Source organism: Bicyclus anynana, chromosome Z, assembly GCF_947172395.1.
Source record: "Bicyclus anynana chromosome Z, ilBicAnyn1.1, whole genome shotgun sequence".
Taxonomy (NCBI): domain Eukaryota; kingdom Metazoa; phylum Arthropoda; class Insecta; order Lepidoptera; family Nymphalidae; genus Bicyclus; species Bicyclus anynana.
This window is the reverse complement of record NC_069110.1, coordinates 16,376,155-16,390,891: the sequence shown is the minus strand read 5'-3', so window position 1 is coordinate 16,390,891 and position 14,737 is coordinate 16,376,155. Positions and strand designations below refer to the sequence as shown.

The 14,737-nt window shown below is 34.6% G+C and overlaps 1 protein-coding gene across 2 annotated transcripts in view; it reads right to left on the bottom strand.

Annotated features, from left to right (window-relative positions):
* The window catches only part of LOC112046326 (putative fatty acyl-CoA reductase CG5065), a 36,479-nt gene that overhangs the window by 21,267 nt on the left and 475 nt on the right, over nucleotides 1–14,737 (bottom strand). The window lies entirely within an intron of this gene.

Genomic DNA, 14,737 nt, shown 5'->3' with positions numbered 1-14,737 from the left:
AATGTATGAATATGAATGTTTCTCCCGGATAAAAATCCGGGTGAGATGTATAGTGTATGGTTTAGATGTTGTACTAGATGGCGCTGCTACATAAACACGAAAAGTTGTCACTCGCAACACTGTTATTCTTCCGGGACAGTTTAAAAGGCACTCCGATGTGATCGTCTTTAAGCTACTTTCATACGTAGCATTATAAAAAGCCATTACTAGCACTTTTCCGTATTTTTGAAAAGCAATTACATACTCATGTATGTAACGGCTTCATCTACTCGTATCATATCATACACAGATATAAGAATTAAGAAGCGTTAGCTTTTAGCGATGTCTGTTCTGTGATATCATATAGAATATAGAGTATAGTAATTTTACATTTAGGTATAGATCTTTTCTCTGGTATAAGTAGCGGCCTACAAACCAGAAACACATTTTTAACCGACTTCAAAAAAAGGAGGAGGTTCTCAATTCGTTTGTATGTTTTTTTTGTATGTATGTTACCTCATTACTCGAAGAAGCCTGGACCGATTTGAATAATTCTTTATTTGTTTGAAAGGGTACACTCCCGAAGTGGTCCCATTGTCACCATTTCAGGATTTGATGATGGGATCCTGGAGAAATCGCAACTATAGCGTTTTATATTTTTGCCATTAACCACTTTAAAGTACTACAACTAGATGAAGGTCTGGAGTCGATCTGATGATGGAGCCGAAACACGTACGAGGGAACTCCTAAACGATTTACAGTAACTAACTTGTGATTGGGCTTGATCGATTTCTAATGATGAGATCTTCCCACCTATTAATGCTAAACCGGTGCCGTTTCTGAAAGAACATCTAATATTTTATAATATTCTTACATGGCATGAATTAATACATCATCGGGCTAGCACCGCCTTCAAACTGATCATCAATTAGAACATAATATGATATATAGAACTTAGTATGATGTTATTTCTCGCTTTTTAGTTTAGTCAGTATGTTATATATTTTTGAAGTCGGTTGATTTTTTTTTATTAATTTTTTTGGATGTTAGCAACGCCCGTATACGGACGCGGGACGAGTATACTGTATTCTGAGACAGACAGCGAGCGACAGTTTGACGTCATTACCATCGCGTACGAAATTTTCAACTATTTATTTGACATATTTTATGTAGGGCAACCACAAAGCACGCGTTTAACACTTTGGTTTATAATTTGTTTTGCGCAGATGACATAATAGCTCTTAGGTAGGCAATGCATTTTTGCTGAAGATTAGAAATTCATTTTGCTTTTCGTGATAATATTGACATCTAATGGCGTGTCTAAACATGGGCGCGATTCCGCTATTTTATAAGAATATTCGCCTATAACAAGTTTCTTTATACAATAAAAAAGCCTTTTATTTCTTGCATAATAAATAAAAGGCTGCATAATTTTTTACAGAATTTATGTTAGTAATCTAGATTAATTTGGTTATTAAAAACTTAAATTATGTTAGTACATTAATAGTTTATTTTTATTACGCAAGAACCCCAGAATGGGTGAAGGCCTCCTCCAAAGATGTCCAATTTTCCCTGTCCTGCGCTATTTGATACCAATATGGGCCAGCTGTTTTTTTAATTTCGTCTTCCCACTTTGTCAATGGTCTTCCTCTGTTTCTTTTGCCTAGTGGGCCTCTCCAGAAGGAAACTTTAAAAGTCCACCTTTGATCCTTCAGCCTAGCTACGTGCCCTGCCCACTTCCATTTCAGTTTTAGAGCAGCGCTCAAAGCGTCAGTTACTTTTGTAATGGACCTTATTTTTGTGTGTCTTATTTTGTCTAGTCTTTTTATTTTTAGCATGCTACGTTCAAGGCCACGTTGGCAGGTTTTTATTTTGTTTCTCACTTTGGCCAACAAGTTTCTTTATAATTTGGATAAGAATGAGCAACACGCGGTAATCGCGAGACAAGGCCCAGCGGAGATGAATAATTAAAAATATTTAAACCGATTTCTAACATACCTACTTAACTCTTTTTTAAACTCTTAACTCAAAAACTACTGAACTGATTTCGATCAAACTTGCATTCTTCACTAAGTTAGAGTGTCCTTGAACCTACTAAAATATAATTTTTCCAATTAGACTTATAGTCTTTGAGATATGGGTAGACAAACATACAGATATATTACAAACATACAGAGGTACATTTATAAAAGGAGATGGTGCATTTCAGGTCCACTCTTCTACTCCGTATCATTAAAATTTAAAAAATATAAGGATTTTATTTAAGTTAATCAAAATGAATAAATGTAACTAAATAAAAAGAAAGAAATAAAATTAAAACCTAAGTTTTTGAGTTTTATCAAGATGGCGCCCAAATAGCAACTAATACATGACAATTGACAGCAAACGTCAAATTGATTACTGCATTGAAAACGTCATCAACCCTTAATAGTGTTGCATTTCTTGGGAGATAATGAATATAATTTTGAAAGAATTAAAGAAAATTCGCAGATTTGTATAATCAAAAATAGTTAAAATAAATATTGTCTTTAGGGTACAATGACTGATCCTAAGCTCCATACAATTTTGGATCATATCCTTTGGTACACATGTTTAGAAGCTGGTACATAGATAAACATTGTAAAAAACATAAAATTATCTAAATATTGTTCTGAATTGAATTGGTTCTATTGTTCCGTGACTGCTAAGAAAAGTTGTCTATGATATATATAATATATATAGCATATTACTGCAGCGGCCGGCAAGAGAGGCATTGATGGACGAACGTGTGATTTTGGGCCGAGGCGAAGCCGAGGCACACATACGTAAGTCCGTCAATGCCTAGTTGCGGCCAAGGTTTGTATAGTACTTTTCTCAAATAATGCGCGGAAATTAAACTAAGTAGTACAATTTAGAAAATACTATTATTGAATGTACAATTTTTAAAACTTAATGTGGATTTTCCGGAAATTATGTTGGTGTGAGATAATTCTAACGAGGTTGAAGTTTGCTGTATACTAGCGTCTTCGGCGAGATTCTGAATTTCAAAGTTATCGGTCGGGATAAGATGCTTTCGTTAATTTTACGTGTAATACTAAGTATTTTAAACCAATGACGAAGATGACAAACAACTAATAACGATAGCTTTTTACGCGACAAAGTATTTTTTTCACTAAACATCTTCTATGTACCTACTAGCGAGTTCGAAATTTAAATTAAACCTTTGATTGTTCCATTTTTGGGGTTCCGAACGTACGTAGTACAAAAACGGAACACTTATTAAATTACACGACAAATGTGAAATTACATAGTATTTTTTTTTGGCCGCTAAACACGACAGATAAGGATTTCATTCAACTATTGCCGACCGCTGCTCGACGATAGGTTGGAGGAAAGGTTGTCAAAATAGAGCTCTTAAAATAGGGACAAATCATCAGCCTCATCTGCCAATGTCCACGAGCCGACACACAGTACCTGCTCCACACACTGTAGTCCACACCACATAAATATAATATTAATTTATTCTACCCATCATCATATGAGTAAATCCCTGTCTTAACTTCATGGGTTCCCTACCAATATGAATTTAACGGCGACGATGTCACATACTATATTTTAATTTTTAACACTTTAAATCGGAAAATCATACTTTACCATATCAAAGGGGAAAAAAACAAGAAATTACCTATTTTAGAGCCTCAATGGCTCAACTGTAAGAGCTGACGGATCCATCACCGAGGGGTGGCGGTTCGATTCCCACACCGTGTGTCTATTGTCGTACCCACTCCTAATACAGTCTTTACCAACTAGTTGGAGAGGAATGGGAATACCTATTGGTTATATTTAGATATGATAAGATAAGATAAGACAATTATTCTTTCAAAAAAAAAAATCTATAAAATTTTCCACTTCTTTCCAGAGTCCATGTAACTGTTGCCACCGATTGTGGGATTACAAAATTTTCGGTTTTTAAACAGGTTGTTACCAGCTGATATTGCACTAAAAACCTCACAACTCATCGTATTGAGAAAACTGGTTGTTTTTTAAATTTACTTTTGTAGTGACCTAATGGCTAACCGATTACCAACTATTTTATATGCAAGAATATGTGTAGGAATTTTTATATGTATGTACGTTACGAAACATTTGCCGTTTACAACTTTGTGGGCATGTCAACCATTTATGTAGTAGGTATGGTGTCTTTAACTTTTAATTTAGTTTATAGTGATTCCAGAACTTATAAAAAAGGCCTTAATTTTTTCAAGGTAAGTTATAAAGACAAATAAATGTCTTTGTAAAAATACAAGAATATTTGTCATATCTATATTTATAATAAAACTGTAACAGATCAAATTCTGTACGTTGAAGATATTTTGAAATTTTTTTATTGGAGGGCATTATACAATCGGTACTGAAACCAAAAATACATTTTCGATTTCTTGTCTTTTAAATATGACCAATATTCCCATTAAATCTATTTTATATTTAAACTTTTGCACTCACTATTCTGTTATGATGGAAAGTTCTGATATAAAAATCGTTATCCTAGGTAAACAACTCATGACGGGAGGGAGTTTTTTTTTAATATTTTAATTGTAATTAAGACAGGTTATAAGTATATATTGGGATATAGTTGCAAGTTTTCAATGTTGCTATAACAATAATATAAGTAATAAATATAATAATAGATGACGTTTTTTTATTTAGTTTTCCAACTATGGTTCATACTATTCTATAGTTCATACTATAGGTATGTCATATACGTATAGTTCATTAAATATTGGAACTTCAAGACTTGTTTATTCGAGGCTTGTACATATGTTTTCTGTGTTCGAGGTTCAATGTTTTTCCACTTAGGATCAACAACTAAAGCACTGATAAATTATGACTTTAACTAGCTGACGCCCGCGACTTCGTCCACGCGGAATTCAGTTTTTCACAAACCCCGCGGGAACCATGGATTTTTCCGGGATAAAAGGTTGTCTATGTGTTATCTAGAGTAAAATTTATTTCCATTCTAAATTTAAGCCAAATTTAACGATTTGAGCTTAATGTACTCGTAATGGAATGGGAGGGTCCCAAAGTTACAAAATATAACCCTTATATTTTAGTTCACGAGTTAAGAATGTCTAATTAATCGCTAAAATTTTCTGACAATTTCAATAAGCCAAAGTAATAAAATCTGTAGTTTCTTTTTCCACCACTAAAAGCGAAAAAAGTAAATAACTATTTATTATTGATATCATTTAATCTACCAAATGTAATCGGTCCCCATGACGCTTTAGTAACTGCAAATTAAGCATCCCGGGCTCCCCTATTATTTGGACTGGGTACGCAAATAAACTCCACCGGGCGGAGATCAAACCCACGACCTATCGGTGGTGCGACCCCTTTACCCGTGAGCTATTGAGGCTACAAACATAAAAAAACACATTCAAAATTAAAGGCTTCGTTGAAGCGGAGTGAGACTAATCATCATTATTTCGTTCGGAGATATCGCAAAATAAAATCTTACGCGTGAGAATTAATTCAAGCGGTTACACGTGTATTTTTAAACAAAATCCTACCTGTTTGCACAAAAACTGTGTAACAAAGACGCCCATTTTGAGCCCAGCATATTACAGAAAAAAAACAAATATTCTATATAATTCACAGTTGTTAATATTTTTTGAAATGTGTGTTTTTGTTGAAATCGTGCATTTTATTAGGGTTCCGAAGGTGAGTAGTACAAAAACGGAACCCTTATATTAATAATCTTCATTTTGCAACTGTCAATAAAACTAAAATGTTATCACTGTGACACTGATATTATTATTTAATATATGACACTAATTCGGACATTGTGACGATGTCACAGAGGATGTCCGAAATTGGGCTCACTTTTCAGAACGATACATAAATTGAAAAACCCCAATTTTCAGCTATGTATCATACAATTTGGTCCCGAGCATGTATGGAGATTGGGTTTCTCCTCAGAGCGCAGTATGTATAAAATAATGTATTTATAAAACAATGTATGAATAATAAAAAATACAACTGACTTCAAAATCACAAAAATGTTTCTACTAAGCAAAAAAAGGAAAAATAACATTGTATGTGCTCCCTTCTGATCAGTTAAAAGGCGGTACCAAGATTGTGCTGTATTAATCAAAGCCGTTTCTGAAAGAACCGTCTGAAAATCTCAAGCTTTTATGATTTAAACGGATTTAATTAATACATCACTAACTTGGTACCGCCTTCAAACTGATCAGAAGGTAGCATAAACAATGTTATTTTTCGCTTTTTAGTTTAGTAGAAATATTTTTGTGATTTTGAAGTCGGTTGTATTTTTTTATTAAAAAAAATTATTTTCCACTTTTAGTAATAAAATTTTAATTTTGATTATAAGTCCTTAAACCACGAAGTTATTTTCTTATAATTAGTACCTCAATACAATCAACCAAACCAATTGTAAAAATATTACTTTAAACTTTACATGCATACATACATCACTCCCCGTTTATTCTACGAAATATTAACATTCGAAATCTTCTTTGTTTGTGGTAACAGTCAAAACCCGTGGGAGGCTTCGGCCGTGGCTAGTTACCAGTTACCACCCTACTGGCAAAGACGTACCGCCAAGCGATTTAGCGATCCGGTACGATGTCGTGTTGAAACCGAAAGGGCTGTGAATTTATCGGTCTAGCCGTTCCAAAGATTAGCCCGAACAAACAGACAGACGGACAAAAAAAAAGCTTGATGTGTTTGATTACGTAAAGTGTAAATAACTTAATACGAACATGAAAAAAACACAATTATCTTGAAATCGCAGAAATATACTTCAATTTTATTAATAGATAGATACCTGTGTATCGCGGGTTAAATTTTAAATTAAAAAAAAATATGAGCAAAAGAGGTCAAATTGCCTACATACGTGGTGTCAACACCCCTATCGCCCAGCAACATTGGGACAGGGCATCTATCTTAAAATGCAATTTTGTATGTAATTTGGATACGTGCAATGTTGCTGCACTGAACGACCCAATCGCATTAATAACGGAGCTTAGAGCAGCCCTCCGCAACTGCTTTACGACGTAGGCACGGACCCCCACGCATAGGACGTTGAAACTCCTATTTATACCTCTCAGCGATAAACATTTCGTTAGCGTGAGTTAGGACTCAGTACAAAAGTAGGTGGAGGTGCAATCCGTTGCAATGCTTTCCCGAAACACTCGTAATATAACTCAATGATTCAGATAATATTTCATAACTATTCAAGTAACGAAATATTATCTTGATTTTGAATAAAGTATTTTACATACCAAAAAAAAGTGAATAATTCATTAAATAATAATAAATATTTAAATTAAATAATTTGGTGGTTTTTGATCTCCAATATTTTAGAAACTTCGCTACAAGGGAAATTTCGAAGTTTTATAATCAAAATTATTATTAATTAGATTACTCGTAGGTATGACTATCACGTGGCACAGTGAGTAGTGCTTGGTGCATCCATGGTCGTGGGTTCGATTCCCACAAATGGAAAATATTTGTTTGATGAATACGAGTGCTCTCCTGTGTCTGGATGTATATACTACGAGTATAAAAATTTAATATGTATGTAGTATATAATATGTAACAATTCTGGTGGACTATTGGCCTAACCCCTCTCATTATGAGAAGAGACTCGAACTTAGCAGTAAGCCGATTATGGGTTGATAATGATGATGATGTAGTATATAAAAATTGCTGCCTCATTGGCCCAGTGGTAAGCCTAGGTCGCGTCGGAACACGAGGTCCAGAGTTCAAATCTTGGGTCGGGTTATGGCAAAGAAGAAGAAGAGAAGAGAAGATGGGATATGTGTTTTTTTTTTTTTTTTTAATTTTCAGTTAAAACTTTAAGCTCGAAGTTGGAAAGTTGATGTTGTTATACCCCGTGCCACGGAGAGCACGTTAATGATAAAAATGCTTGGAGGCCGTTGGTAAAGTGTAAGAAATTGTAATGTCATCAATTGTAAATTATAATACTGTATGATTTTTTTAAAAGAGCAACTGTTGAGTTTTTGCCGGTTTCTTCTCAGCAGAACCTGTCTTCCAAACCGGTGGTAGAATCTTTACAAATTGTCAACTGAGTGTCAAAAGTGCTTGTAAACTGATACCTACTTGAAATAAATAATTTTGAATTTCGAGCACGTTAAGCCGTCGATTCCGATCGTTATCGTTAACATCATAGTGGTCATCAATTAATTTAACATTATAACCCTAACCCCACCTACCCGCATTGAAGTAGACGGGTTTACGCTCGATGTCCCCTCTCCTATAATGAGAAAGGCCTGAACCTGTAGCGGGCCATTATAAGGCTGATAAAGCGAAAGGTATCATGAAATATTGAAAACCGCTTGACGCACAAAAAGTTGAAATGTGCGTCTTTGCCGGTAGGGTGGTAGCCAGCCACGGCCGAAACCTCCCACCAGCTAGACCTAGACCAATTAAGAAAACCTCAATTGGCCCAGCCGAGGATCGAACCCAGGACTTCCATCTTGTAAATCCACCGCGCATACCACTGCGCCACGGAGGCCGTCAAAAAATCTTGTAAAACACAGCAGTTGAAATCGCAGCTTGTTTATTTTCATCACTAGATTTCGGCTACAACTTGCAATGTGCATTCTGCGTAACATGCAATTTTTGATTAGAACAGTCTCGCAGTCTCGTCAGCACTTACTTCGCATGTATTATATACATAGGTAATTAGAATGTCCTTACGTTTAAATAGTTTTTTTTATTTGAGAATGAATAACATTGCTTGAGCTTGGCAAGTTCGCTGATGACACTCCCACGATATGCGGGCGACGGGGGTGGGGGTGTATGAAGGACTGCGCGTGTATGAAGTCGTGCACGTGGGTTACCCTCCCGACCCCCGCGGACCATCTAAAAAGTATTCAATAAAACAAATTGTTGTCGTAAAAAAAAGAATTTTCAAAATCGGTCCACAAATGACGGAATTATCGCTGGACATACATAAAAAAAAACATACATACAGCCGAACGTAGAATCTCCTCCTTTTTGGAAGTCGGTTAAAAAATATATAAATTGCTTGCGGACGTCCGCGACTTCGGCTTCGTGGAATTGAGTTATTCATAATTCCCCCGGGAACCATGAATTTTTCCGGCATGAAAAGTAATCTTTGTGTTAATCTAGAGCAAAACCTATTTCCATTCCAAATTTCAGACAAATCACCTCAGCGCAAAGGAACAAACATGCGAGTACTCACTTACACACACACTTCCACAATTATACACAAACTTTCGCCTTTATATTTATATTATTGTTATAATCTTTTCGTTTAAGATGAGGTAATAACCGAAGAGGATGCAAAATACTTTAAAGCATGTAATTAATGTTTTTTTAATGCACCTATACTAGCTGACGCCGCGCTGTATCACCCGCTTATTTCCCGTTCAAGTGAGGGTACGGAGATAAAATATAGCCTATGACACTCGCAGATAACGTGGCTTTCCAATGGTAAAAGAATTTTCAAAATCATTACCACTTCAAATATTATATGAATACGTACAAGAAACTAAATATATTTTATATACATTTTTGTTTAAAGTAATTATTACAAGCAATAAAAATTATGTAAAATACTTATGCAAAATTCGCATTGCAACGTTTTACAAACAAAAATTTTAAATGGAATTACATAGACTGGGCAAATGTTTTCTAAATGAACAATGAAACGCACGTTGAGCAAGGACCATCAGTGAAGTACATTTCAAAATAAGTAGAACTTTTAAAGATTTTTTAAGTATATTTAAACGACTTCCAAAAAGGAGGAGGTTCTACGTTCGGCTGTATGTATATTTTTTTATATATGGCCAGCGATAATTCCTTCATTTATGGGCCGATTTTGAAAATTCTTTTATTTTGATGACTAGCGAACGTCCGCGATTTCGTGCGCGTAGAAATCGATGTACACTTTCAAGCCCTATTTACCTCAATATTTTAATTAAACAATATCTTGAAATTAATCTCGAGAGTCTAGAGTCAATGTAATACTAACTCTGCAAAAATGTAATGATTTGGATACATGTAGTTGTTTATTGACGCTCGTGATTTCATACTGCGTTTGCGTTAAAGCCTATGTTATTCGTTGATAATGTAACTCGTGCCGTGATAGCCCAGTGGATATGACCTCTGCCTCCAATTCCGGAGGGTGTGGGTTCGAATCCGGTCCGGGCATGCACCTCCAACTTTTCAGTTGTGTGCATTTTAAGAAATTAAATATCAATCTCAATCGGTGAAGGAAAACATCGTGAGGAAACCTGCACACCGGAGAATTTTCTTAATTCTCTGCGTGTGTGAAGTCTGCCAATCCGCGTTGGGCCAGCGTGGTGGATTAATGGCCTAAGCCCTCTCATTTAGAGAAGAGACTCGAGCTCAGCAGTGAGCCGAATATGGGTTGAAATGGTGAATGTAACTCGCCTTTGGTGAAGTAATTTTTTAAATCGGTTAAATGGTTTAGCCGTGAAAGCGTAACAAACAGACAAACTCACTTTCGAATTTATAACATACTAGCAGATGCCCCGTGGTTTCCATTCTCATAGGAATAAAATGTAATTGGCTGGTGGGAGGCTTCGGCCGTTGCTATTTACCACCTTACCGGTAAAGACGTACCTAACGCCAAGCGATTTAGCGTTCCGGTACCATGTCATGTAGAATGCGAAAGGGGTGTGGATTTTCATCCTCCTCCTAACAAGTTAGCCTGCTTTCATCTTAGATTGCATTGTCACTTATCATCAGTTGAGATTGTAGTCAAGCGGTAACTTGTAAAAAATAAAAAAAACGTCACGTATGTGATAATGTAGATTTGTATTGAAGAAAGAAGTTTTAAAATATCGGGACGGACGGGAAGTTGAATCTATTTTTTTGCTTATTTTAAGGCTTTGATCTTTGTAACATCAAAAAAATCTACGCAGGTTAAACCACTGTGCGTACGCTGGTAAATATTTAAACAAGAGTTGCTTCATTAAGTAACATAGATATTCGATCTGATAATTAAAAAATAAATATAAACTATACGGTATAAAAAATATATACATGTAAAGAAGTCACCGGAGGTCTATGCAATTATGTAGGTATAATTAAAGTAGAACATGTCAAACCTCGTTATTAAAGTCTTCAATAAGTCTGCAAACAAAGACGCAATTAAAAGGTTCTAGTTACTTAATTACGTGTTTGTACATGACGTTAAAAACAAGCTGACAAGTTTCCAAGTGTCTATAACTCAACGCCATAGTATCATAGTGCGCATAGTAGGAACAACATTTCACTAAAAGGTAATTGACGGTACAGCCAGATAGTGATGATACCAGCTCCTGTAGCCATGTGGCACGACGTTTCTCTATCTAAAATCGCTAACGCTTAGAAAACTAGAAAAATGTATGGGAATAACATTTGCTATCGACAGGTCACGATCATGATCTGTCATTCCCATACATTTTTTTAGTTTTCGAAGCGTTTGCGATCGTAGAAATAGAATCGACGTGCAACTTGGCTACAGGGGCTTGGCCTCTAGCCATGTGGCACGACGATTCTCTTTTTACAAACGTTAACGCTTCGAAAATTAAAAAAAAAATAACGGGAATGACATTCGCTATCGGTAGGTCATGTGATTAGGTTGTCGGTCGGATCAGTTCCATACATTTTGTTAATTTTCAAAATGCTTGTAGGAAGATAATCCACGAGTCACATGGCTAATGCCCCAGATCGTAAGTCTCTAACGTACTGGTTCCGAGACAAAAGCGACGATGGCAGTTTTTAACCGACTTCCAAAAAGGAGGAACGTTCAAGAAACCCTTGGAGTTAATATATTGAGGTTTTAAGTTCTAATTTTTGGTAGAATATAGTGTAATTTTTTTATTTTTCCCAGATATATTTGTAGAGAGACCACATAATAATGAAAGAATAAAAGCCTTTATTCAGAGTTTGTATATACATTCTGTTTGTCCCCTAGGACAAACGCCTCCTTCAAACTTTTCCACAACAAAAAGACCACATACACCTAAAAAACTATTATTCGTGCTTTTCCTCGAGAAAGAGTAGTGAAGTAACCTTTAATACTATTAGCATTACGGCTAATTTGGCTTGAGAATTCTCGATTTGGATTGCATGTTACCGCGTAACAGTCATAGTGGAAAACTACCGTCTATAGTAGAATAACGCTTTCTTGGACGTTTCTGTTGGGAACCCGTCCTACGACTCGATTACGCTCTTCTAAGGCCAAAGGTGATGAGGCTTGAGTAAATTAAGCACGGCCATTAAACGGCCAAAATTAATGCGATAGTTTTTTGGAAGTCAGCTCTGAAGTTATTTTTTCCACTTTACATAATTTAATTTAGGAATATAATAGGTATAGGAATTTCATTTTTTTGTTTAAATTGTTTTGTTTAAACACTAATTTAAATTAATGTAAAAATGTACGTTTTAAAACCTAAACAAGATATATTATGTTTGTTGATAAAATTGCACTACAATAATAGTATTAAGTCAAAATTAATTTATCTTAAGTAAGCTTTGTTTATAAGCGTCAATCAATTAATTAATTAATTAACTTTTTATTCTTTACAAGTAAGCCCTTTAATACAATCTCACTTGATGGTAAGTGATGATGCAATCTAATGGAATAGAATGGAATGGATGGAAGCGGGCTAACTTGTTAGGAGGAGGATTAAATACACATCCCTTTCGGTTTCTACACGACATCGTATCGTAACGCTAAATCTCTTGGCGGTACGTCTTTGCCGGTAGGGTGGTAACTAGCCACGGCCGAAGCCTCCCACCAGCCAGACCTGGACCAATTAAGAAAACCTAAATCTGCCCAGCCGGGGATCGAACCCAGGACTTCCGTCTTGTAAATCCACCGGGCACTGCGCCACAGAGGCCGTCAAAAATTCATTTTGGAAAGTCAGGTTATGTTATTATAGTGATAATTAAAGCCGAAAACTTAAAATTAAAATTACGGTTACACAATTCCGTTTTGCTTTGCGTTCTAAATTATAACTATCAGTTTCCGACATGTATTGCAATGCCACGGTAGGTATTTTTTTATTTTCGAGTATCGAGAGTGTACATATGAAAAAAATGTTTAATAACGTAGATAGGAAAATTTATGTTAATTTATTTATATGGTGTCTGGTAAGCTGATCCCTCCATGACCTAAGAGTTAGTGCTTATTTGACCCAAATTGCCATTCAGAGTGGTAATACAATTTTTTGGGTCATTTTGGGCCAAATAAGAGGGGTATTACCCCTTTGGATGACAATCGCACCAGCGTCGGATACTTTGTATGTACCTAGCTGAACAGTTAGATTATTTTTTTTTGGGACATATTTTCTATTAAATTTTTATTTAATAGAAAATAAATTACTATTATTAACTTGATGGTTATTACCATAATATAAACAAATAGCAAATAAAATGACATCACGTCATTTTAATTTTATATATTATGGTGTAAATTACCATTTATATAATAATAATCTATGTATATAAATTACTAATAATAATAATCGTAATAATCGTTTATTTTCTTAATATATTAATACTAATATTTAATTTAAATGAAACAATTTTAAATATAGGGAAATAAAGTATATTTAGAATAATTATCTCATAAATTATTTAAAAATTAATTTCTATGTATGTAGTATATTTAGAAAGGTATTCGCGCCAGCGCTTTGGGTAGGTACTTTGCATATATGAACGATTAAATGGCGTATTTTTTTGGAAATATATTCTATTAAACAATATTTATAATTTATAAAAGTATATTTTTAAAAATGTTAAAAAAATTAAAATTTAATAGAAAATATTGTTAATATACTTAGACAGGCCGAAAAGATTCCTTACATAAATATATACAAATTGACTTTTTTAATTACTTACATAAATTTATGTGTCTAAATGCTTTAATGCTTTTTTAATAATTAAAATAAATTGTATATTTTGGAATCAAACTGTAAATAATTTAAAAAGTAAATTGTATTAAATTATAAATTAACTAGCTAAACCAGCAAATGTTGTTTTGCCTTATAAATTAATCACTTAGGGATATGAAAAATAGTTGGTCGATTCTCAGACATACCCAATCATCGGTCCAATAATCGGTCCAGCCGTTTCAGAAATAACAAACAACACGAAATTTATATATTTTTATTTATGAGTCAAAGTGTTAGCTCTTGGGTCACCTGACGAATGGATCAATTTGCTTCATTTTTTAAAAATTGTTCCATGCGTCAGGTGAACCAAGAGCTGACGCTTATTTGACCCATGCCATCCAGAGGGTTAATAGCGCCAGCTTATTGGATATATTGGGTGTAGGGATGATGACAGATTTTTAAATTGTATATAAATTAATATTATGCTAATAGTAAAGCAATTTTGTAAAAGAAACAGGGTATCTGCGATCATTACTTTCGGAGCTACAGGGATTTAAAGGGTCAGAATTGCGGCGCTGCCGCGCATCCCTGAAAAACGCCCCATACAAAATGGCACGAACTAATGACGTCGTAGGTAAAGTAATGATCGTTAGATTTGTATGTGCGTTCAAATAAAATTACCAATATCTTGGTTATTTGTGCGTTTATGTATATAGTTCACTTATTAAAAAATGTCACATTTAATGTATGTATGAATTTTCACTTAATTAGGATGAAAGATTTTTGATAGATTTGGAAATTTTATAATCTCATTTATTTTGCAAATATCCAGACAATCTTTGGTTTTTTATGTATAAATT